Source organism: Microcebus murinus, chromosome 10, assembly GCF_040939455.1.
Source record: "Microcebus murinus isolate Inina chromosome 10, M.murinus_Inina_mat1.0, whole genome shotgun sequence".
NCBI lineage: Eukaryota > Metazoa > Chordata > Mammalia > Primates > Cheirogaleidae > Microcebus > Microcebus murinus.
This window is the reverse complement of record NC_134113.1, coordinates 101,238,801-101,265,659: the sequence shown is the minus strand read 5'-3', so window position 1 is coordinate 101,265,659 and position 26,859 is coordinate 101,238,801. Positions and strand designations below refer to the sequence as shown.

Genomic DNA, 26,859 nt, shown 5'->3' with positions numbered 1-26,859 from the left:
TTAGATGTGTTTATTGACTATTTGCATATTATTTGTGAATTGTGTATACCTTATTATAGTTTTTGTTGGGGAAGGGAAGATCTTAGTATTTGATTGATTTATGTGGGCTTTTTATATGGTGAGAATAAAGTATTTTTCGTCACATTTATTGTAAGTAATTTTCAGTGTTTGTCATTTGCTCTTTAGTTTTTGCTTTTTGATGTATACAAATTTAAAATTTCTAAGCAGTGAAATGTATCACACATTCCTTTGTAATGTCTTATATTTCTTTTTTGTTTAGAAAGCTTTTCTTTATCCAAATATCATTAAATATGCCTATATTGTCTTTTTATTTTCTAATTCACTTGAGTTTTATAATTAGTTCTTTAATCTTCCTAGAATTTATTTTGTATTTTTGTGTGAGGAGACAGATTTTTTTTGATGTTTTTCTAATAATTGAATAGCTTTCTTAACATTGTGTGATAAATGATTAGTCCATTTCCTTTTGGTTTGTGGCATTTCTTGTTTTTGTTATTAAATGCTCATATATTGTAAGGTCTGTTCCATTGATCTGTTGATATTGATATTCTTTTTTCTAGTACTAAATTGATTTAGTTATTTAGTTATTACAGGCTTATAATTTGTATTAATGGCTAGTTGGGTATTGAAAAAAATTGCCTTCAACTATGTAACTTTTGCCATTTTCAACTCTTTATTCTTATGTGCTGCGAGATACTCTTACCCCATTTGTTTTATATCCTAGCTGCCTGAGGTCTCAGCTTAAATGTTACTTCTTCAAAGGGCCCTTTCTGGCCAGGCATGGTGGCTCACGCCTGTAATCCTAGCTCTCTGGGAAGCCGAGGTGGGCGGATTGCTCAAGATCAGGAATTCAAAACCAGCCTGAGCAAGAGCGAGACCCCGTCTCTACTATAAATAGAAACAAATTAATTGGCCAACTAATATATTGGAAAAATTAGCTGGGCATGGTGGCACATGTCTGTAGTCCAAGCTACTCAGGAGGCTGAGGCAGCAGGATTGCTTGGGCCCAGGAGTTTGAGGTTGCTGTGAGCTAGGCTGATGCCACGGCACTCACTCTAGCCTAGGCAACAAAGTGAGACTCTGTCTCAAAAAAAAAAAGGGGCCCTTTCATAACTACCCTATCTAAAGTAGGATACCCTGTTCTCAGCTTCCCATACTATCCTATTTCTTTCATTTTTTAATTTTTTTATTTTGGCATATTATGGGGGTACAGAATTTAAAGTTTCAATAAATGCCCTTTCCCTGCCTCCCCCCACAAGTCTGAGTCTCCAGCATGACCATCCCCCAGATGGCGCACATCTCTCTGATTATGTATGTATATACCCGCCTCCCTCCCCCCTCCCACTTGTCCAATACCCTATTACTGTAGTACCTATGTGTCCACTTAGGTACTGCTCAGTTAATACCAGTTTGCTGGTGAGTATATGTGGTGCTTGTTTTTTCATTCTTGGGAAACTTCACTTAGTAGTATGTATGAGTTCCAGCTCTAACCAGGAAAATATAAGATATGCTATATCCCCTTTGTTTCTTAGAGCTGAATAGTACTCCATGGTATACATATACCACATTTTATTAATCCATTCTTGGATTGATGGGCACTTGGGCTGTTTCCACAGCCTTGCAATTATGAATTGTGCTGCTATAAACATTCGAGTCCAGGTGTCTTTTTTGTAGAGTGCCATTGGATCTTTTGGGTAGATGCCCAGCAATGGGATTGCTGGATCAAATGGTAGATTCACTTGTATCACTTTAAGGTATCTCCATATTGCTTTCCACAGAGGTTGAACTAGTTTGCAGTCCCACCAGCAGTGTAGGAGTGTTCCTCTCTCTCCGCATCCATGCCAGCATTTATTGTTTGGAGACTTTTTGACAAAGGCCATTCTCACTGGAGTTAAGTGATATCTGATTGTGGTTTTTTTTTTTTTTTTTTGCAAAACATTACACAATTTTTTATTATTAAATGAGAAAATCTCATTTGTTACGTCGTCACATTGCTAGTCAGAGAAATGCTGCAGTGATGAAGAAAGTCAATGTTGGATCAACCAAAGTCCTCATTTCTACAACATTCATTTACAGAGAAATAATGTTCAACACAGCCCAACACAACATTCTTGGTTTTCTTCATATTGAAGTCCCCCCAGAAAACATCTTCTAATGGGGTATTTCACTACATAAATTATAGTTCTTCATTTTTACAATTCACCCCAAACTGTATGAGAGATGTATCACACTAAAATTTCTAAAGCTGTTAGGAAATCCTTCACACATCGTCGTCATCTGATGTGTCACTGCTACTTGTCTCTGTGTCATCATTCTCAATTGTGGGTTTGAAAGTGCTGTTTTTCCAGGGTCTAAACTTGAAGTCACAGATCAGCCCATTTTTCAAAATACCATTTTTTCTCAGACCATTCTTCTGTAACTGTTCACTAATAACTTGGAATTCTCTCATTTCATCCTCCGTTAAGGGAGCACATGTTTCATCATTTTCACTGTCTTCCTGCCAGCCCATCTCCTTCAACAATCTGTGTTCTGCCTCAAGTGAACTTGAAAGAACATCAGTTTGTGGGAAGGTTGAAGACCGAATGATCTGTTGGGAAATCACCGAGGCATTGCCATTCTCTTGTGGAATTTCATTTTCATCAAAGTTTCGGTTTATATCCCTTTCTTCGTGAGAGCTATTGCTGTTATGTAAATTAAATGAGTCGTCATCCTTCTCTGAGCCAGCATGGCTTTCATCTTCATGTTCCTCTTCTACTCTGTCCCTTTTCAATGCTTTAAAAAATTCACTCTTCTTATCTGTGCACATTCATGTCAGTTTGGTTAGACGAGGCTGCTGATTGAGTTTGTCAACAGGTGAAGAGGAATTTGAGCGATTACACTCTTTCACTGAATTTGGTGATGGACTAAAATTCTTGGCAGTTGATTTAAAAGCATTAAAGTTGCCAACACCATATGTAGACTCATGAGGGAAAGAAGTCCCAGCTTTATTTTCTTTAGTTTGGCTTTTCCATTGTGTAGGTTTTGTAGGTGCAGCAGCAGGTTTAGGGACTAAACCTTTATAAACACTTGGACCAGTTCCATTCTTAACTGGCTGTGACTGAAGATTTCCCACTACTGGGAATCCAGATAGCTGTAAGTCTTTTGTATTACCTTTCTTAATGACCAGCATCCTTGGAGCTCTAGATTTAGGATTCGGAGGATATTCCCATACACCTGCAGCTAAAGATTTATTCTGATTTGGTTCTCTCTCATATTCAGGATTTAAAGACGGAAAATCCTCAGCCTCAAACAGTTTGCGTTCTCTCTTGTCTTCTTTCCTCCCAGTTTCATGGTCAGGTACATTGTTTTCATGTAGGATTTTTCCAGAATGGAAAATACTGCTACGAGAACGGGAACTCCCACCATGGTATCCCCCTCGATGATTTATGTTTTCAGTACCATTTCTTCCATGTGTATGCCATCCGTTTTTTTCTTTCCTTCCAAAGTTACCCCCATTAGGATGTCCAACACCAGAATCAAAGCCATCTGAAGAGTTGTGTCGTTGACGATTCACATCATAACGATTTTCGGTCCATGAAAAGTTTTCAGAATGCTTCTCAAAATTCAATGATGACTTTGTTGATGATGGTGGAGTAGGAAAATTAAGCCAGGCTGGAGCAAAGTCATGCTGTGCCATTTAGGTCCAGTCTCTCCAACTCAATGAAATAAGGCTTCAACACCTCATGGCAAGTCCCTATGATCATGCCACGGCACTCCAACCTAGGCAACAAGACGAGACCTCCATCTAAATTCCAATAGGACTGCACAGGAAGGTGTTGATTTCTTCTCTGTAATCTTTATGTTTTTCAGTTTGATTTTTTATTTTGTATCCTCTGAAATAATATCCAAGTTTTTTGAAGATACTTAACGTATGACTATTTGACATAGAGTTACTTCAAGTCCGCTACCCATACTTCTGTTTTAAAGTTTTCATATGGCTATCTCTAGAATTAGCCAAGTTCCTTGGATTTAAGATCAAAGTCTTCTATATTATTCCATGTACTTGCCACTGTTGTACTTATCCACTCCAGATGAAATATCCAATTTATGAGCCAAAAAGCAAAAACAAAAAGAAAATTTCACATCTGAAGAGCATTCCTAAATATCAGGATATACAGAGACACACATAGCTATCTCAATACTACCATGCTGCTGGGAAACAGCAACATCTTAAATTTCCATGTAAATAAAAGATAAAAAAGGAAAAAAACTCTGTATTCTTTCAATGTATTCATTTAGAAAAGCTGTCCCATTGTGACATGAAAAGGACTGAGGTCAAAAATTCCTAAAACTTCTAATAAAGGTAAAAATAAACTGCCATGAAACTTCAGCAATAGTTAAACAGTCATTGAAACTGGTGAAACTACTCAGTAAACAAATCAAACATATCTTACAGTTTTGGCTGAAGAACACCAACAACAGGGGAAGGTGGGGAAGGGAGGCAAAAATACCACCAGCTGAAATACTTTTAACCAGTTATATAATCCGCTTGAACCAAAACACTGAAGAAACGCCTGGGTCTCTTTTTAAGTAGCTTGTTGAATTGTTCACTACTATCAATTCACTTCAGAGACGATTCTTGCAAATTTTAATAAACTTCTGGGGCAAAATTATCCAAAACATTGTAATTCCAAAATGGCTACTTGAAATATCCGGGGCCTTTTACACAAACCTGGAAGATGATCTTCATATCTGAGTAATTCAATCACCTTCTGCCCCACCAGAGGTGCCCCTGGCCTGGGGGTGCCGCTGCGCTCGATCCCGGGAGGAGTTTTTCGGTACTTTGAATAATCCCCTTTTGCCGCCTTTCCCTCCCCTACAACCAGTCTCCGTCCCCTGATTGTGGTTTTGATTTGCATTTCCCTGATGATTAGAGATGGTGAACATTTTCTCATATGTTTGTTGGCCATTCTTCTGTCTTCTTTATAAAAGTTTCTGTTCAAGTCCTTTGCCCACTTTTTAATAGGGTTATTTGATTTTTTTCTTGCTGATTTTCGTGAGTTCTAAGTATATTCTAGTTATCAGCCCCTTATCAGATGGGTAGGATGCAAAAATTTTCTCCCATTCTGTAGGTTGTCTGTTTACTTTCATGACTGTTTGTTTGCTGTGCAGAAGCTGTTTAGTTTGATCATGTCCCATTTATTTATTTTTGTTGCTGCTGTGATTGCCTTTGGGGACTTCTTCATAAACTCTTTGCCTTGGCCCATGTCATTTTCCTCTAGAATTCTAATAGTTTCATACCTTAGGTTTAAGTCTGTTATCCAGCGGGAGTTGATTTTTGTGAGAGGTGAAAGGTGTGGGTCCTGCTTTAGCCTTCTACAAGTGGCTATCCAGTTTTCTCAGCACCATTTATTGAAAAGGGATTCTTTTCCCCAGCGTATGTTTTTGTCTGCTTTGTCAAAGATTAGATGGCTATATGAGGATGGTTTTATATCAGGATTCTCACATCTGTTCTACTGGTCAGTATTCCTATTTTTGTGCCAATACCAGATTGATTTAATTACCACAGCTTTGTAGTATAGTTTGTTATCTGGCATATTAATACCTCCCATTTTGTTTTATGTTGCCTAGAATTGCTTTTGATATTCGGGGTCTTCTTTGGTTCCATACGAAGCGTAAAATTATTTTTTCTGTATTTGTGAAGAATGCTGCTGGGATTTTAATAGGTATTGCATTGAATCTGTAGATCAGTTTGGGTAGTATAGACATTTTGATGATGTTGAGTCTGCCGATACACAAGCATGGTATGGATTTCCATCTGTTTACATCCTCTGCTATTTCCTTCCTCAGTGTTTCATAGTTCTCCCTGTAGAGGTCTTTTACCTCCTTGGTTAAGTATATTCCTAGGTACTTTAATTTCTTTGTTGTATTGTGAATGGAATTGAGTCTTTGATTTGGTTTTCAATTTGATTGTTGTTGGCATATATGAATGCCTCTGATTTCTGTGTATTGATTTTGTATCCTGAGACTTCACTAAATTCATTTATCAGTTCCAGGAGTTTCTTGGTTGAATCTTTGGGGTTTTCTAAATATAATATCATATCATGAAGAAACAGTGAAAGTTTGATGTCTTCTGCCCCTATTTGGATACCTTTAATTCCTTTTTCCTGTCTGATTGCTGTAGCTAGGACTTCAAGCACTACGTTGAATAGAAGTGGAGATAGTGGGCACCCTTGTCTGGTTCCAGTTCTAAGTGGGAATGATTTCAATTTTTTCCCATTCAGTATGATGTTGGCTATGGGTCTGTCATATATGGCTTGTCTCATTTTTAGGTATGTTCCTTTCATGCCTATTTTATTAAGTGTTCGTATCATGAAAAGGTGTTGAATTTTGTCAAAAGCTTTTTCTGCATCTATTAAAAGAATCATGTGGTCTTTGTTTTTGCTTCTGTTTATGTGGTGAATTGCATTTATAGATTTGTGTATGTTGAACCATCCCTGCATCCCTGGGACGAAGCCCACTTGGTCGTGATGGATTATTTTTTTGATAAGCGTCTGGATTCGGTTAGCTAAGATTTTGTTGAAAATTTTTGCATCTATATTCATTAGGGATATTGGTCTGTAGTTTTCTTTTTTTGTGGCATCCTTTCCTGATTTTGGTATCAGAGTAATATTCGCTTCATAAAAGGTGTCGGGGAGGTTTCCATTCTTCTCGAAGTTGTGGAATAGTTTCTGCAAGATAGGTACTAGTTCTCTTTGTAAGTGTGGTAAAATTCGGGTGTGAAACCATCTGGACCGGGACTTTTCTTTTTAGGGAGATTTTTAATTGCTGTTTCTATTTCAGCTCTTGAGATCAGTCTGTTGAGGAAATCTATTTCTTCCTGGTTGAGCCTAGGGAGGCTATGTGTTTCTAGAAATTTGTCCATTTCCTCCACATTTTCCAGTTTGTGTGCATAAAGATTTTTGTAGTATTCATAAATTATATCTTGTATCTTTTTGGGATCAGTTGTGATATCTCCTTTTTTGTTCCTGATGGAGCTTATTAGAGATTTCTCTTTTCTGCTTTTCATTAGCTTAGCCAATGGCGTGTCAATTTTGTTTATTTTTTCAAAGAACCAACTTTTTGTTTTATTAATCTCCTGAATAGCTTCCCTGTTTTCAATTTCATTTAGTTCTGATTTGATCTTGTTGATTTCACTTCTTCTGCTGGGTTTGGGGTTGGTCTGTTCTTCTTTTTCCAGCTCTTTGAGTCATTTCATTAGATTGTCTATTTGTGATCTTTTTGACTTTTGGTTACCGGCATTTATGGAGATAAACTTTCCTCTCAGAACTGCTTTACCTGTGTCCCAGAGGATTTGATAACTTACCTCTCCATTGTCATTTTGTTTAGAATTTTTTTATTTCCATCTTGATTTCTTCATTTACGAAGTAATCATTTAGTAAGAGGTTGTTTAATTTCCACGTTTTTGTGTAGAAATGTGAGTTTCTGTTAGGATTGATTTCTACTTTTATTCCACTGTCATCTGAGAAGATACATGGTATGATTTCTGTTTCTTTAAATTTCTTGAGGTTTACTTTGTGTCCTAGGATATGGTCAATCTTAGAGAATGTCCCGTGAGTTGATGAGAAGAACGTATATTCAGTGGATTTTGGGGAGAATGTCCTGTAAATGTCAGTCAGACCCAATTGTTCTAGAGTTTTGTTTAAGTCCATTATTTCTTTATTGATTTTCTGTTTAGAGGATCTGTCTTGTGCTGTCAGTGGGGTGTTGAAATCCGGTGATTATGGAGTTGCTATTAATCCACTTGCTTAGATCCAATAAGGTTTGCTTTATGAAATTGGGTGCCGCTAAGTTGGCTGCATATATGTTTAAAATTGTTATCTCTTCTTGTTGAAGTGTGCCCTTCACTATTATATAATGACCCTCTTTGTCTTTCACTACATTCATTGGTTTAAAAACTAAATCGTCTGAAATTAGAACTGCCATGCCAGCCTTCTTTTGGCTTCCATGTGCCTGGAATACTGATCTCCACCCTTTTACTTTTAGTCTATATGCATCCTTGCAGGTTAGATGTGTTTCCTGAAGACAGCATATACTTGGCCTGTATTTTCTTACCCATTCAGCCAGGCTATGTCTCTTGAGTGGAGAGTTTAAGCCATTCACATTTATTGAGAGAACTGATAGGTAAGGTAGATTACTGTTCATTCTGTTGGGTTGGATGTTGTTGCATTGCTTTCTCTCTTGAGCCGCTGTAATATCTGGCCTTTAATCTTTGGGTTTTGGTTGTTTTTATATTTGTGAATTTTTATTATGGTGTTCTGAGTACTTCTCCTAGGGCTGGTCTTGGTGAATTCTCTGAGACTTTGTTGGTCTGAGAATGTCTTTATTCCTCCTACATATTTGAAGCTTAGTTTTGTAGGGAATAAAATTCTAGGCTGGGTATTGTTTTGTTTCAGAAGAGTGAGAATGGGTCCCCATCTCTCCTTGCTTGTAAATCTCAGTAGAGAAGTCGGGTGTTATTCGAATTGGCTTTCCCTTGTATGTTACTTGCTTCTTTGGTGTTACAGCTCTTAGAAGGGCCTCTTTAGTTGATATTTTGGTCAGTCTGATGACTGCATGTGGTGATGTCTTCCTGTTTGCATTGACTCTCCCAGGGGTCCTCTGAGCTTCTTGAACTTGTATATCGAGATTTTGAGCAAGGCCTGGGAAATTTTCCTCTATTATATCTTCAAATAGCTTGTCCAACCCTTGGGTGTTTTCCTCTTCCCCTTCTGGTAACCCTATGACCCTCACATTAGGTTTTTTCATATAATCCCACATCTCTTGTAGGCTTTGCTCTTTTCTCTTGTTTCTCTGCTCTATCTGTGTGACTGATTTATTTAGTTGGAGGGTGTTATCTTCAATCTCTGAGATTCTTTCTTCTGTTTCATCTACCCTGTTCTTGATACTTTCCACTGTATTCTGTAGTTCCCTGAATTGATTCATCATTTCCAGGAGTTTGGTTAAACTTTTGTTCATTGTGTCGATTTCTTTAGTGAACTTTTGTTCCATGTCCTGGAGGCTTTTTGTGGTCTCTTTGTGTTGGTTATTGAGTTGTTCTTGCAGGTCGTTGACTTTTCTTATGATCCACATTCGAAATTCCTCTTCTATCATTTTGGTTGCCTGATTTTGGTTGGTGTCCGTTTCTAGGGGGCTGGTTTTCCATTCTTTGGGGGTGTGTTTTCCATTTGGTTCTTCACATTTCTGGAGTTCCTTCGCCGATTTCTTCCCATGTCATTCAGTTGTTGTTTCTTTCCTTTAGGTTTTCGTTTGGGTATTCACACGCCTTGTTTAGTTTCTGAGCTGGTAGGTGTTGTCTGTGGGTGAGATTTGACCACTCCCTGTATAATGAGTCAATAGGTGCCCATGAAAAGGGTGTGCAGGATGTCCTCCCTGTCATTTTCTTGGAGGAACAGGCTATGCTGTTGTTTTTGTGTCCTGTTATCAGCTCTTGTTCCTGTAGAGAGGCCTCGGGTGGTGGGTGGGGCCCTGGGACGTCCAGGTGTGTCCTTTTCTCCCCCCTTAGTGAGGCCTGGTCTAGGAGACAGTCTGGGAGGAGCTGGGTTGTGTAAGCCTGCCCTCAGGCACCACCAATGTCATTAGTAGGGGTCAAAGTTCTGTTCTCTGCTTCCAGGAAAAGCTGTCAGGGAGGGGCTGGAATGGCCCCGCTCAGACAGAGAGTCTACGTGTGGGGAGGGGCTGTCTGAGACCTGCAGTCTGGAGTGTGTCTCGCACTCTTCTTTCCACCTTCTTTCCACCTTCCCCAACTCTTCAGCTACTCCTGGGCTTCTGCCAGCAGGCAAGACCACAGGCCACCAGGCCTCCCCTGGCTGTGCTGCCGGCCGGGAGGTTCCCTGCGCAGGAACGCCACCTGGGCTGGGCACATGGCCTCCCTTTGGGAGGAGGGTTGCCCTCTAGGACGCTGATCTGCCCCTGAAGGCACACACACCTACGTAGGCTGGTCACGTATATCCCTTCTGTGTCCCGGGCAATGCGATACCTCGGTGCAGGGGATCTGGTCTGCAGGCGTGACCTCTGGGCTCCAGAGTTCAAACTATATCCCCATCAGGGCGAGGAGTGCCAGTCCCAATTCACCCACGGGGAGTCCAAGCTGGGTCTATGTCTCTCAGCCTCAGGGTCTGCCCCTTTCTTCTGGGATCACCGTGCCAGCTGCACCTGGGAGGGCTGGCGGGTAGGGAGCTCACAGTCTGATTTTTTTTTTAGTCAGCTGTCAGGCCTCAAAAGGGAAGGTCCCGTTCCCTGGAGGTTCCTCCAGCTGGTGGGTATATTGTTTCTCTTGGCAGCCTCGGATAGGGAAGGGAGAGGGAAGAATGAGGCAATGTGTTGCCTGCTGCGTGGCTTGGTTCTGTGCACACTGAGGTGCCTGGAGGGAGTTGGGAGCCTGGTGTTGTATCTGCTACAGGCTTACCGCTTGCTGGCGGTGGCCAATCCTGGGCTGGTGTCTGCAGGTCTCTCCACCCGCTGGGGAGCCCACCAGAAGTCCGAGATGCAGGGGAGGGGAAAGGTGACTTATCCACCTACCCTTCCCGCTGGTCTCCGGGCTGCTCCGGCGGTCTCAGCTGCCAGTTCTCCTCTGCAACCTCCTCCCGTGGAGTCTCCCATGGTCTTAGGTACCCCTCCTTCCGACCCTCGTCCGCTGTATGGTCCTCTTCTTGTTTCTTTCTTCTAATTTGTGCTAGAATCTCTCTTTTCTGTGGAGACACTCTGTCTGGCGGTATTTCTCGTCTTCCATCTTGTTTCCTGTGTTCCATAGTATCCTATTTCTTCAGTAGCATATGTCATAGTCTGTAAATAACGTACTTGATGTATTTATCTTCTCTTTTATTGGAATAGCAGTTTCATGAGGGTGAAGATCTTGTTTTTCTTGATTACTGCTATATCCTTTGCACCTGACACATAGTAAGTACTCAGTAAGTACTTTTTGACTGAGTAAATTGGAAATGAACTCTAGAAGTATTCTCCGTCAGCCACAATCAGGGGTGTGTAAATGGGGAAGTATGGTTTCTTTCTTTTGTTTTTTTAATTTCAGCATATTATGGGATACAAATGTTTGGTTATGTGTGTTGCCTCCCCCCCCCCGCCCCTGTCAGAGCTTCAATTGTGTCCATCCCCCAGATGGTGCACATCGTACTTATTATGTATGTTATATACCCCATCCCCTCCTCCCCCCTGCCATCAACCGACACCCGATAAATGTTATTCCTATATGTCCACTTAGGTGTTGATCTCTTAATACCAATTTGGTGGTGAGTACATGTGGTGCTTGTTTTTCCATTCTTGGGATATTTCACACTAATTAGTAGAATCGATTCCAGCTCTATCCAGAAATACAAGAAGTGCTATATCACTTTTGTTTCTTATAGATGTATAGTACTCCATGGTATACATATACCACATTTTATTAATCCACTGATATATTGATGGGCACTTGGATTGTTTCCACATCTTTGCAATTGTGAATTGTGCTGCTATAAACATTTGAGTGCAGGAGTCTTTTTTTATAGAGTGTCTTTTGTTCTTTTGGGTAGATGCCCAGCAATGGGATTGCTTGATCAAATGGTAGATCTACTTGTATCATTTTAAGGTATCTGCACATTACTGTCCAAAAACCCAAGGATTCAACCAAGAAACTCCTTGAATTGATAAATGAATTCAGTAAAGTCTCAGGATACAAAATCAATAAACACAAATCAGAGGCATTTATATATGCTAATAATAGTCAAACTGAGAACCAAATCAAAGGCTCAATTCCCTTCAAAATAGCAACAAAGAAAATAAAGTACCTAGGAATATATTTATGGACGTAAAAGACCTCTACAGGGAGATCTATGAAACACTGAAAAAGGAAATAGCAGAGGACGTAAACAAGTGGAAGACCATACCATGCTCGTGGGTCTGCAGAATCAACATTGTTAAAATGTCTATACTACCCAAAGTGATCTACAGACTCAGTGCAATCCCTATAAAATACTATCATCAGTTTGCACAGATACAGAAAAAATAATTTGATGCTTCGTATGGAACCAGAGAAGACCCTGTATATCAAAAGCAATCCTAGGCAATAAAAACGAAATGGGAAGTATCAATTTACCAGACTTCAAACTATACTACAAGGCTATCGTAATTAAAACACCTGGGGACTGCGCAAGAACAGGGACATTGACCAGTGGAACAGAACAGAACAGAGAACGCAGATATAAAACTATCCTCATACAGCCATCTGATCTCTTGACAAAGCAGACAAAAACATACACTGGGGAAGGGAATCCTTATTCAATAAATGGTGTTGGGAAAACTGGAGAGCGCATGTAGAAGACTGAAACAGGATCCACACCTTTCACTTCTCACGAAAATCAGCTCACACTGGGTAACAGACTTAAATGTAAGGTGTGAAACTATTAGAATTCTAGAGGAAAACATTGGTTTATTTCTTTATTGATTAAAACATTATTACATTTTCCAGCAAGTTTTTTTTTTTTTGAGGCAGGGTCTCACTCTGTTGTCTGGGCTAGAGTGCTGCGGTGTCAGCCTAGCTCACAGCAACCTCTAATTTCTGGGCTCAAGCAATCCTGCTTCAGACTCCCAAGTAGCTGAGACTACAAGCGTGTGCCACCATGCCCAGTTAATATTTTACATATATATTTTTAATTGCCCAGCTAATTTCTTTCTAGTTTTTAAGTAGAGATGAGGTCTTGCTCGTGCTCAGGTGGGTCTCTAACTCCTGACCTCAAATGATCCACCTCCCTCGGCCTCCCACAGTGCTAGGATTATAGGCGTGAGCCACCGTACCTGGTCTCCAGCAAAGTTTTGTAGTTTTCTTTATTTAAGTCTTGCACATTTCTTGTCAAGTTTATTACTACATAGTTTGTAGAATGTTTTTCCACTTGGAGTGGAATTTTTTCCTATCATGTTATTTGAGTGATTAAAAAAACTGAAATAATCTCAACTTAGAGAAAAGTTGCAAATACAGTGTAAAGAACTTTTTTTCTTCTTTAATCATTTGGGAATAAATCGCCAACTTAATGCTTCATCTTACATTGCCCTTTTAAATAGTGCATGTTTCGCACAAACAAGGACCTTCTACATAACCACAGCACAACTATCACATTCAGTAATTTACCATTAAACCCAAATTTCATCAGTTGTCTTAATAATCTTCGTAAATAGAAGATTTAGCTCATAATCACAGGTTGAATGTCTCTTTTATCTCCTTCAGTCTGGGGCAGTTTCTGTCTTTATTGGGCTTCCTGATTTTGACACTTTTTAAGATTATAGACCCATAATGTTATAGAATATACTTTAAAGTGGGTTTGCTTTATGTTTCCTTATGATGTATTCAGGTTGTCCATCTTTGGAAAGAGTATCATGGAAGTAATGCTCTGTTCCTGTCACTGCATCCTGTCAGGTGCTGTCATTACTGAGATGATCCCTTGAGTGAGGTGACATCTGTCCGGCTGCAGTTACTCTTTTAATTACCCGTTGTAATTAATAAGTATTTTGTGAGGACATACTTTGAGGCTATATGTATATCCCATTCCCCATCAAAGGTTCAATTTATTTATATCATCTCTCTGTACAGATTTACAGATTTCCTGCTTTTTTCAATAGTTTGTATGTAACTATCAGTATATAATATTTATTTTGATGCTCAATTTGTCCTAGAGTTGGCCAGTGGGAGCCCATTCAGGCTTGCTTCTGTCTCTATTTGATATATTCCCATTATTCTTTGAGCATTTCCTTACTGTCAGTTATAAAAACGGTGATTAAAAGAATCACCATTTTTCCAGACTCACCTTGTACTTTCTTTCCATGCCCCAGCCCCAGACTCAGCCATTTCTTTCAGGAGCCTTGGTTTCAGTGAAAAATATGTAGAAGCAAAGATCCAAACTTCAGGTGTGCTCGTTATCATTAAGATTTTGCTACTTCCAGTTCCTCTCAATGGACACAGGTAGGAGATATTTGTGTGTGTACGCATATTCATATATATATACATATGCATGCATATAGGCCCACATACATTTATATCCATATTTATAATATATTTATCTTTCTGTGTTTAAAAAGACACTGATACCTTCAATTCCAATTCAACATTCCCAATTTAGAGTCATTCTAGTTTTTTTCCTTTCTGTATTTGTAATTCTGTTTTCCTACAGTGAGAAATTTGGCTCCCATTATCCTTAATATGTCTATATATTTTATCAGTCTGCTTCTCTGTGACAGTCTTCCATCATTGTTCCCCTCACTTCAGTGTGTCTGAATCTTATACCACAAAATATACTTTTTTTTTTTTTTTTTTTAAAAGAGGGTCTCATTCTGTTCCCCAGTGGCATGATCATAGCTCACTGTAGCTTCGTGGGCTTAAGCAATCCTCGTGCCTCAGCCTCCTGAGAAGCTAGGACTACAGGTGTATACCATTATGTCTGGCTAATTTTTAAAAAATTTTTGTATAGACATGTTCTCGCTTTGTTGCCCAAGCTGGTCTGGAACTCTTGGGCTCAAGCGATCCTCCCACCTTGACCTCTCAGAGTGCTAGAATTACAGGTGTAAGCCACTGCACCGGACCAGTAAAAATTTTTAAATATTTATCAAAAATATCTGAGTTTAAAGTTACTATCACAGTGAGTTTTATTTTATTTTATTTTATTTTTTTACAATGAGTTTTAAATTGCTGAGATTATTAGAGTATTTTTCTCTGAGTGCACAAATATTTCTGTCTATAAGTGTTTTACTTTTTTCTGACAGTGCAGCTATAATGAAAGAACCTGAGGATTAAAATTGGTTGAGTGAAGAAAGGGAATACTGTTCTAGATTTTTTTATTAACTCAATTCTGGAGCATATCAATAACTTGTCTTCTTTTCGGACTTTTCTCCCTCCTACATGTTTCATTGTAACTGTTGGCTTTGTGCCTAACTCAAATTTATTTACTCATATATTTAAGGGAAGATAAACTGAATTGCTAATCCTTCTGCAGTTTGGTGTTTAATGATAATTATTTCATTTAGACTCTGAGGATAGAGGGTTAATTGCTCTGTGGTCAGTGTCCTCACTGTCATTGAAGCACCATAGCCTCATAATCAGCACTTTTTCGTTTGCTTAAAATTGCAACTGTATAAACAATGAAGGAGATAGTTGAGGTGCATTCAAATCATGTAGGACTTTTCTTTTTCATGAAGAGTAAAGTTAAGTTGGTTAATATGCTTGAATTACTTGTAGTTATCTTTTTCATATGCCTACGTGAAGGAAAGCAGTAAACGGCATCAAAAATAAAAAAATCTCAGTTTTTTTCTCATTGACGTTAATGCCTCTAAAGACTTTCTTTTAATATTCTTTTTTATGCTCTTGATTCTTTGTTTATAGTTAATTACTTTGTCATCACTGTATCTGGTCTTCTTTGTTGTACTTACCCCAGATAGTCTTAAATTTAGTCTGTTGAGCAGTAGTATCATCTCTAGTGTAGCTGAAAATTCTCAGGGATGTTCAGCTATGGTTGTATGGCACAGATGCCCTAGTAGTTCATCTTAAAGTGGGAAAAAGGTTTTACAAAGCCTTGCACATTTTGTGTTTCAGACAGTGGCCATCTTTTTTTTTTAAGACATAATCAAATGTATACTTTATAAAATCATTTTAAATTATAACTTTGGAATTTACACTCTTAAGTAGTATTAAGTAACTTCTCTTAAATGCTGGCATTTGTTAGTAATAAGAATTTTCCATGGCAGAGCAGTCAGCAAAAAATAAGACACGTTATATTTTTAAAAGGCTTTAATTGTACTTTTTTTTTGTTTCCTTTTTTTTGAGACAGAGTCTTGCTCTGTTGTCTAGGCGTCAGCCTACCTCACAGCAACCTCCCACTCCTGGACTCAAGCAATCTTCCTGCCTCAGCTTCCGGAGGTAGCTGGAACTATAGGCCTGTGCTATCACGCCTGGCAATTTTTTTCCCCCTATTTTTAGTTGTCCGGCTAATTTCTTCCTATTTTTAGTAGACACGGTCTCATTCTTGCTGAGGCTGGTCTTGAACTCCTAACCTGAAGCGATCCTCCTGCCTTGGCCTCCCAAAGTGCTAGGATTATAAGCGTGAGCCACCACACCTGGCCTGTACCTTTTTTTTTAACTCACCACTATAAATAATGAGGGTTTTAGAATTTGCTTATGTGGCTTTAAATTGCATCCTTTTGAATGGCTATTGGGCTTCATAAGAATCTCAACAGTTGTGTGTTGCTGTGAATCCCAAGAGTTGTATGAAGGAAGTTTTGAGCAATTAAATAAGAGCTGATGGTAGATCAGTAGTTGTGTTCATTTTAACAGCTCAACTAAGAATGAGGAAGAGGAGACCTGGATTTGGAAGATTTAGCATGAAAAGGAAATGCCTTCTGAAAGGTTGAGTGGTTTGCTTGTGCTATGCTGGCAAATAAATATCATGTTGCTAAGGACATTTATTTATTGAACAAAACTTCTGGCAATAAGAGGTTACTTTCAGTTTTCCGTGCTGTCAAGTATCACACAACAATTCCATTATGCATGTGCATGGGTACATGTATGTGTATTTTAAACATTTATAGATGATATGGGCCGTATTTTTTGTACATGGCTTCTAATTTTTCCCTCTACTTTTGGAAGAATAGTTCCATTTTTCAGTGAATAAAACAGAGCTAACTGACTCATAACCATCATTGTAATTAAGTAATTTTCATAAGTTGTAAGGTTCATGTTGAGGATTATGCTGTCATATGGGATATTTTGTTTCTATTTCTCACATGATTTACATTGGTGAAGAATAATAAGCTATAGTCTGAATGAACTGAAGGAAATACTGAGGATCTTGTCAGTGGTTTTTGGAAATTGTTTTTAAAGCTACAGACTCCTTTTTTCAAACAAATATTTTGATATATAAATAAAACTTACTTAAAAAAGTAAAATAATAAAGAAGCCAGAGCTGTTTTGATTGAGACAGAAACAGGGAGCCCAGTGTCCCCATTATTGCGTTTACCAGGCATTCCCTGAAAACGCTCTCCACAATCCCCAGGGCTTCATAGAGCCTGGTTGAAAAAAAGCCAGAGTGGCCAAACCATTTGGCTTTACAATGAAAAACACTAACAACAGTTGTAGGAGACATCCCTGGGTCAGATTGGCCGAGACCCAAAGTCAGCAGAACGAGAGCACATTGCTTGTTCCCACAATTAACAGGAAGTGACTTGTCGACCAGCTGAGAGAACTGTTCCTCAGGGCAAATGGCCAAGGACCTGTGGTTTCGCACGCGAGCCAAGGTTGTCTGTTGTCCTGCACACGGGACCAGATGTTGCAAATGGCCAGGGACCTGTGGTTTCGCACATGAGCCAAGGTTGTCTGTTATCCTGCAAACGGTCCCAGACGTTGAAGAACAGGATGCAAACATCTTCCTCTCTTATGCTATGCAAGCAAGCCAGGTGTCTTGATATCCTGCAAACAGTATCAGATGTTGAAGGGCATCTCTTGTGCTATGTCTAGAGGAACAGGTGCTGCTGACATCTGGCAGTCACATTCTGGGAAAAAGCTGCAGGAAGCTTGCCAAATTGAACAGTATAAAAATAAAACGAGTGGTGTTTAAGCGCTGCAGTCTAGTACCGTCTTTTGTGTCCATGTGTTTTTGTGTGTCTTTCTGTGTCATCCCCTGTTCTGCAATCGGGCCATGACAATAGTTACTACCATTTGTTGCTATTTACAGTGTGGTAGGTGCTCTCTCTCTATATTATTGCAAATTATTATAACCTTGTAAGTTAAGTTTTATAATGCTCATATTATAATTTAATAAGGCTCAGAGTGTTCACTTTCACTAAATCATCTTGGTGGGACTAGGAATTGAACCTAGAGCCAAATCTTTGTTGGTCTGTGTTCTGCCCTTAAACCTAGAGAAAGGGTCCTGTCACCTGTTAGATTCTGTGACCCTGCATTTTCTGGATTTCTACTTTCCTGACTGCTCCTGTCTCTTTGCCAGGCACTCATACTCTGTCTGCTATTTAATAGGATCAGTTCTATGATTATCTTCTGTTACTCCATTTTCTTTTCCTAGGGAGGCTCATTCACTCTTGTGGCTTCAATTAAACCTGTATGTCAAAGCCTCTACAGTAATTTCTTTAGCTCACAGCATTTCTCCAAGCTCCAGACCCACATATCCACTTGCTGACTTAAAGCCTTTTCTTAGCATTGCTCAGGCACTGTAAATTTAACTCATCATTGCTCCTTCAATCTGGTCCTTCCTTCCTTATTTTTTTTGATTTTTGTTTATTGTACCACCACCTGTGTAGGGTGTTAAGTAATCCTTGACTCCCTTACTCCTGTATTTTCCATCCTGCTGGTCAAATACTGGTGATTATTTTTTTCTCTTAAATATTTCTCTAATCCATTTTTCTGTCCCCACTGCCACTATCATAATTTGGTTGTCATCAATAGCTGAGATTACTGCATAGTCTCCAAATTATCTCCAGCCTTTTTTTTTTATTCCCCTCAAAAATATCTAGTGGCTTTTAACTTAATTTCAAAATATTATTTAAAAGGGTACAAATGTTTTTGTTACATGGATATCTTATATAATGCTTAAATCAGGGCTTTGGTGTGCCTATCACCAGAATAGTATTCATTGTACCCAACAGGTAAGTTTTTATCCCATGCCTCCCCACTGCCCCCAACAGTCTTACTTGTTCTCTAATGTATAGCCACATTGCAGCCAGTTTCAGCTTTTTAAAATACAGGTTATGTTTGAATCCTCGCTCCACCATTCACTAATTATATGACTTAAAGCAAGTTGCTAAGTCTCTTCAAATCTTAGTTTCCTCATCTGTAACGTGGTTATAGTAATTTTTATCTCATTTGATTGTTGTAAGAATAAATGAGGTAATATGAGCCTGGCACATGGTAAACACTGGGTAAATAATTAGTGGTGGTGTTGGTGATGGTAATATCCTGCTCAAACTTTTCAGTGGCTTCCTACTGCCCTTAAAGTCCATTAAAATTCTTGCCATACTTCCATAAGTTCCTTTTTGCTTCAGTCTCCTGAATTCCTCAAATGTTTTATTACCTGGCCACTTCTCCTCCTTCACGGTTTTCACAGAAGCTGTCTTCTCTTCAAAGAATGAGCATCATGTTTTTAAGTCGTTAACAGAAATCAGCTTATTCCTCAATCTCATTCAACCCCCAAATCACTTGCTTAGGTAAACTTTCCCTGAACCTCCCAAAGTGGGTCAGATCCTCTTGGTGTATATTCTTTTAGTATCTTGAATTTGTATCTTTTGTTGCTATTTGCAATTATGATTGATTATATATTTCATGACTATTTGGTTAATGACTATCTTATCTACTGTACGGTAACCTTTATGCAAACAGAGACCATGTTGATCTTGTTTATTACCATTGTATCTCTAATGAGGAGTGTAATGCCTAGCATGTAGTAGGTATTGAAAGTATGTCTTCAATCAACTAAGGATTATACTTAAGTACTTATTCTTCCATACTGTTAAGTTTATTTTTCAACTGTACTGCCTCCTTATCTTGGGCAGAACTGTCTGAAATAGGCCCTTTCAAATTAATTACTAGTCATTGTTCTTGAGGGAGAACTCCCGGGGTGGCCAGAGTCCTCTCAGAATCTTTAATTCTCCTATTATTGAAATAGGCTGTTGAATTAGTCCCTTCTAGGATAAAATGCTGTTCTTGGGTTGTTGGAGATTTTATGTTTTTATGGTACTGGTCTATAGGTTGGAATTAAAATTTTCTTTTGCTATGTCTGTATCAGAAATAAATATGAAGCATGGGGGAGAGGAAGGCAAAAAACAGAAATAAATATGAAATATTTTAAGTTCACTAAAATTATTAAATTTTCCTGTGTGGACATGTCATTTAAGTTTTCTAGTTTTTATTTAGACAGCCTAAAGTTGAACAAGGAGCTTTATTTGAAATGTTAATACTCCCTGTAATATGGAGACCAAATAATTTGTTGTTAAATACTATCAGAAGAGAGAGTTATATAAGCATCTATCCCAACTCATATATTTGGTTTAAAATTTTTTAATTTTATTTTTTATTTTTTTTTATTTTGGCATATTATGGGGGTACAGATTTTAAGGTTTCAATAAATGCCCATTCTCCCCTCTCCCCACAAGTCTGTCTCCAGCATGACCATCCCCCAGATGGTGCACATCTCACTCATTATGTATGTATATACCCGCCCCCCTCCCTGGTTTAAAAATTTTTAACCATTAGTAACAAATCAGGTATCACTGCTTCTTTTTTCAAATTCCTAATGCAAAATGGAATTTTTTTTGTGCAATAAATATGAAAGAGACAGAAGGGAAACTTGATTATTGTATATTTTATGGCTTCAGGTTCCTTATTCCTAAGATAATTTATAGAGATCTTTGAGTTCAAAATTTTGGTGCTAAGATTAAAGTTCAGTAGTTACATTCTGTAGGGATTCTCAGGAGAGATGGTATTTTAAGATGTTAAGAGAGATGAGGAGAGAGATTAGAATGCTTCCCTATCTTTTGTTTCTTCTTCTTTTCAGAGAAAAGATTATAATAGAAAAGAGGGAAGCAGCAAGGTGGGAAGGAACACGAATGCAGATAGATGTTTAGGTTTTTGTGGAATCATTTTTGTTTTCCTGATGAAGTAGAATCATGTTAAAAGCCCTTGAAAAAATAAAATGTAATTCCATTTCATTACATGCTCTTGAAGCTCTGATTTTAGTGATAATTTTGTTTTTTAAATGAGCAAAACCTCTAAATATACCAGAATGGTAAATTTATTAATTTCTCTTCTATAGCTGATTGCTTATCAGTTTAGTTCTCTAGTCTAAGAATGATCTGATTAGTAGATTACTTTTATCAACAGGGAACTTTCCTCTTCTTACATACATCTTGTTCTCATTGGAGCTTTGCATATTCTCTGTATATGTAGAATATAAAGGTGGTATCTTTATGCGTACCTTCTTAAGTAATCTAAAATATCTTGAAAATGACAGTAACAAATTAAGACACCAAAGGTTATTTCTTTTGCGTGTGTGAGATTTCTTTATTTAAATGCAGAAACAGGAGGAAAGTGGTGGTTCTTGCCTGTAATCCCACTGCTTTGGGAGGCTGAGGCCGGAGGATTGCTTGAGGCCATGAGTTCAAGATTAGCCTGGGCAACATAGCAAGACTCTACCAAGAAAAAAATAAAAAATAAAAATTAGCTGGGCCTGGTGGCTTGTGCCTGTAATTCCAGCTATTAAGCTGAAGTAGGGAGATTTCTTGAGCCCAGAAGTTCAAGCCTGCAGTGAGTTGTGTTTGCACCACTGTACTCCAGCCTGGGTGACAGTATGAGACCCTGTCTCTAAAAAATAAAAAAAATAAAAAGTAAAGGGAGAAACAAAGTCTTATAAGTCTTATATTGAAAAGTTCATTTAAAATTCCATGGGTAGAATTTTCTTTTAAATATTTCTCATGCCTCAGAATGAAGCTAGGGCTATGCTAAAGCAGCTGCATAATTCACAGGTTTCTTTGAAAATACTATGCCATTCTTTTTTTTTAAATTAAAAAAAATTTTTTTGGGGCCAGGTTCAGAGGCTCATAATCCACCACATAATCTGCTCATAATCCACCGCCTGTAATCCTAGCACTTGTGGGAGGCCAAGGTGGGTGGATCATTTGAGTTCAGGAGTTCGAGACCAGCCTGAGCAAGAGCAAGACCCCGTCTCTACTAAAAAAATAGAAAGAAATTACTTGGACAGGTGAAAATATATAGAAAAAATTAGCTGGGCATGGTGGTGCATGCCTGTAGTCCCAGCTACTCGTGAGGCTGAGGCAGGAGGATCACTTGAGCCCAGGAGTTTGATGTTGCTGTGAGCTAGGCTGATGCAATGGGACTCTAGCCCGGGCAACAGAGTGAGACTCTGTCTCAAAAAAAAAAAAAAAATTAATGGTGGTAGCAGATACCCTTGGCTTGTACCTGGTTATAAAAGGTATTCTTCTGATATTTCAACACTAATGCAAGTTCTTGGGAGATACTCTTTATTAGGTTAGTAAATTTCCCTTATCGTCCTATTTAGAGATTTTTTTTTTAAATCATAAATGGATGTTGGATCCCCCCCTCATTTTCCTCTATTGAGATAACCATATGGTTTTCCTCTTTTAATTTTGCAAACATGATAAAGTAAGCTTTGTACCTTAGGAAGAAGTCTAATGTCAGGATGCATTTTTTTAAACCATTGCTGGATTTTGTTAGTATTTTGTTCCTCATTTGCGTATGTTCATGAGTTCATTGGTATGTACCTGGTTCTCTCCTACTTTACCTTTCTGTTTTTTGTTTTGAGACAGAGTCTCACTTTGTTGCCCAGGCTAGAGTGAGTGCTGTGGCGTCAGCCTAGTTCACAGCAACCTCAAACTCCTGGGTTCAAGCAATCCTACTGCCTCAGCCTCCCGAGTAGCTGGGACTACAGGCATGCACCACTGTGCCTGGCTAATTTTTTCTATATATATTAGTTGGCCAATTAATCTGTTTCTATTTATAGTAGAGGCGGGGTCTTGCTCTTGCTCAGGTTGGCCTCGAACTCCTGACCTTGAATGATCCACCTGCCTTGGCCTCCCAGAGAGTTAGGATTACAGGCGTGAGCCACCTCGTCCAGTCTACCTTTCTGTTTTGGTATCAAAGTTAAGGTAGCCTCATAAAATCTGGTGGGGATGTTCCCTCTTATGCACTTGAAGTGTTTATATTAATTTGGAATTACATGTTGCTTGAATGTATGGTGGCACTTGCTAGAAAAGTTGCCTGGTCCTGGTGTTCACTTCTTGGTAAGACTTTAACTCCTAATTCAATTTCCAGGAGGTATATGTTTGCTATATTTTCTTAAGTTACTTTTGGTAAATAGATTTTTCTAGAAATTTATCCAATTGTTTAAATTTTCAAGTTAATTGCCATAAATGAGTGATCATATTCTTTTCTTAAAACAGTTTCAAAAGTTGATTAGCTTTATTCTTTCATATTTATGAAACTAATGGTATGCTCATTGTGAAAATTCAAACATCACAGAAAAGCACAAAGAATAAGATAAAAAGCGCCTAGTTTCTCATTAACTATGGATAATTGCTATAACATTTTGAGGTATTGTATATCATTCAGACCTTTTTGTGTATCTAATATATATACCTATTAGAAAGAGGTGGTAGAGAAAAGCAGATGAGGATGGGCATAGAGTCAGAGATACATAGGGATAGATTGAGGTTACAGAAAAAAATAGAGACAGAGAAAGAAGTAATTTATTTTTACAAATGTGCTATGATACTTTTTTTTTTTCTTGTTTTTTTGGATATAGAGCAAGGTGTTGGTGTGTTGCTCAGGCTGGTCTTGAACTCCTTGCCTCAAGTGATCCTCACACCTTGGCCTTCCAAAGTGCTGGGATTATTGGTGTGAGCCACCATGCCTGGCCATAATTTTTAAAGTAAAATTTATCTTGAAATATAATAAATATCAAAAGCACACATATCTTAAATGTACAGGCCTACCTTGTTTCATTGCATTTAGCTTTATTGTGTTTTTAACAAATCGAAGGTTTATGGCACAAGCAAGTCTGTCAGGACCAATTTTCCAACAGCATGTGCTCAGCGTCACATTTTGGTAATTCTCTCAATATTTCAGACTTTTCCATTGTTATTTTATCTGTTATAGTGATCTATGGTCAGTGATTTTATTTTTGTTTTCTGGAGACAGGCAGCACCATCATCCAGGCTGGGGTGCAGTGATAGGATCATACCTCACTGTAACCTTGAAATCCTGGGTTCAAGTGATCCTTCCACCTCAGCCTTCCAAGTCGCTAGGACTGTATGCGCATGCTACCAGTTCTGGCTCATTATGTTGCCCAGGCTGGTCTTTAACTCGTGGCTTCAAGCTATCTTCTTGCCTTAGCCTCCTAAAGTGCTGGTGTTATAGGCATGAGCCACTGACCTATCAGTGATCTTTGATGTTACCATGTTTCCCTAAAAATAAGACAGGGTCTTATATTTGTTTTTCCTCAAGAAGATACCCTGGGGCTTATTTTCAGGGGATGTGTTATTTTCCCCTTGCAGCACGCACAGGATGGTGGGGACCTAACAAGGGGGAGCCGACCTTGTTGGTGGGGCTGCCTGCACCATTCCATTCACCTCTGGGATAGTAGCTGTCACGATGGGGCAGATGAGAAGGGCTGCTCCTCTTCTTTACCGCTCTAAGACGAAATGCATGGGTTGTGTAGATATTCTGCATAGGCACGCCCATCACTAGGTCTTATTTTCGGGGTAGGCCTTCTATATTGCACAAATGCTTAGAAATCCTGCTAGGGCTTATTTTATGGGTAGTTCTTGTTTTCGGGGAAACATGGTACTATTGTAATTGTTTTGGGAAGTCATGAACTACTTCCATGCGGGATGGTGAACTTAATCTATAAATGTGTGCATTCTGACTTCTCCATTGGCCAACCATTCCCCCACCTCTCTTTTTCTCCATAGGCTTCTCTGTTCCCTCAGACATAACAATATTGAACACAGGCCAATGAATAGCCCTTACAATGGCTTCTAAGTGTTCAAGTGAAAGGAAGAGTCCTACATCTCTCAGTTTAAATCACTTGATTGATTGATTGAGAAAGGGTCTCACTCTGTTGCCTGGGCTAGAGTACAGTGCATGATCGTAGCTCACTACAACCTCAAACTCCTGGACTCAAGTGATCCTCCCCACTCAGCCTCTGGAGTAGTTGGGACTACAGGCTCTCACTGCCACGCCTGGCTAATCTTTAATTTTTTTATAGAGATGGAGTCTTGCTATATTGCTCGGTCTACTCTTGAACTCCTGGCCTCAAGCAATCCTCCTGCTTTGGCCTCCCAAAGTGCTGAGATTACAGGTGTGAGCCACTGCTCCTGGCCTTCAATTTAAATCAAAAGCTTGACATGATTAGGCTTAGTGAGGAAGGCATGTTGAAAGCTGAGATAGGTCAAAATCTAGGCCTTGTGCACCAAACAGCCAAGTTGTGAATGCAAAGGAAAAGTTTTGGAAGGAAATTAAAAGTACTACTCCAGTGAACACATGAATAATACGAAAGTGAAATAATCTTATTGCTGATATGGAGAAAGTTTAGTGATCTAGATAGAAGATCAAACCAGCTACAACGTTCTCCTGAGCCAAAGCCTAATCCAGAGCAAGGCCCTAACTTCAATTCTGTAAAGACTGAGAGAGGTGAGGAAGCTGCAGAAGAAAAGCTGGAAACTAGCAGAGGTAGATTCATGAGGTTTAAGGAAAGAAGTTATCTCTGTAATTTAAAAATGGAAGGTGAAGCAGCAAGTGCTGATACAGAAGTTTCAACAAGTTATTCAGAAAATAATTGATGAAGGCGACTATACTAAACAACAGATTTTCTTTTTTTTTGAAAGAGTGAGTCTCACTCTCTTGGCTGGGCTAGAGTGCTGTGGTGTCAGCCTAGCGCACAGCAACCTCAAACTCCTGGGCTTAGGCGATCCTCCTGCCTCAGTATCTCAGGTAGTTGGGACTACAGTCACGCGCCACCATGCCCGGCTAATTTTTTCTTGTTTTTTTTTTTTTTAGTTTTTTGGCTAATTTCTTTCTATTTATGGTAGAGATGGGCTAGTCTCTCACTTTTGCTCAGGCTGGTCTCGAACTCCTGAGCTCAAGCAATCTTCTCGCCTCCGCTTCCCAGAGTGCTAGGATTACAGGTGTGAGCCACCGTGCCTGGCCTAAATAATAGATTTTCAATGCACATGAAATTCTATTAGAATCCTATTGGAAAAAGACATCTAGGACTCACATGGCTGGAGAGAAGTCAGTGCTTGGCTTCAAAGGATAGGCTGACTCTCTTATTAGGGGCTAATGCAGCTGGTGACTTTTAGTGAAGTCAGTGCTCATCTACCATTCCCCAAATCATAAGGCCCTTAAGGATTGTGCTAAATGTACTTGTGCTCTGTAAATGACACAACAAGGCATAGATGTCAGAACATGTGTTTATAACACGGTTTACTGAATCTTTTAAGCCTACTGTGGAGACCTACTGCTCAGAAGAAACAGATTCTTTTCAAAATATTATTGCTGATTGACAATGCATTTGGTCACCCAAGAACTCTAATGGAGATGTATAAGGAGATGAATGTTGTTTTCTTGCCTCCTAACATAGCATCCATTCTGCAGCTCATGGATCAAGAAGTCATTTCGATCTTCAGGTCTTATTAAGAAATACATTTTGTGGTGGGGTGTTGTGGCTCATGCCTGTAATCCCAGCACTTTGAGAGGCCAAAGTGGGAGGATCACTTGAGGTCAGGAGGAGTTCAAGGCTGCAGTGAACTGTTATCATGCCACTGGACTCCAGCCTGGTGACAGAGTGAGACCTCATCTCTAAAATAAAGAAATAAGAAAGGGAAGGAAAGGAAGGAAGGAAAAGAAAAGAAAGACATTTTGTAAGGCTATAGCTACCATAGATGGTGATTTCTCTGATGGATCTGGGCAAAGTGAATTTTAAACCTTCTGGAAAGGATTCACCATTCTAGATGCCCTTAAGAACATTCATGGTTCATGAGAGGAGGTCAAAATATCAACATTGACAGGCATTTGGAGGAAGTTGATTCCTCATGGATGACTTTGAGGGGTTTCAAGACTTCAGTGGAGGAAGGAACTGCAGATGTGATGTAAATATCAAGAGAACTAGAATTAGAAGTGGAGCCTGAAGAGTGACTGAATTGCTGCAATCTCCACATAAAAAACTTGAATGGATGAGAAGTTGCTTTTTATAGATGAGCACAGAAAGTGGTTTCTTGATATGGAGT

At 39.0% G+C, this 26,859-nt stretch overlaps 1 protein-coding gene and 1 pseudogene across 21 annotated transcripts in view; one reads left to right on the top strand and one right to left on the bottom strand.

Annotated features, from left to right (window-relative positions):
• ERC1 (ELKS/RAB6-interacting/CAST family member 1) overlaps nt 1-26,859 on the top strand; it is a 560,419-nt gene that overhangs the window by 82,843 nt on the left and 450,717 nt on the right. The gene's annotated exons all lie outside the window — the stretch shown is intronic.
• Nucleotides 2,171-3,745, bottom strand: LOC105861587 (vasculin pseudogene; annotated as a pseudogene).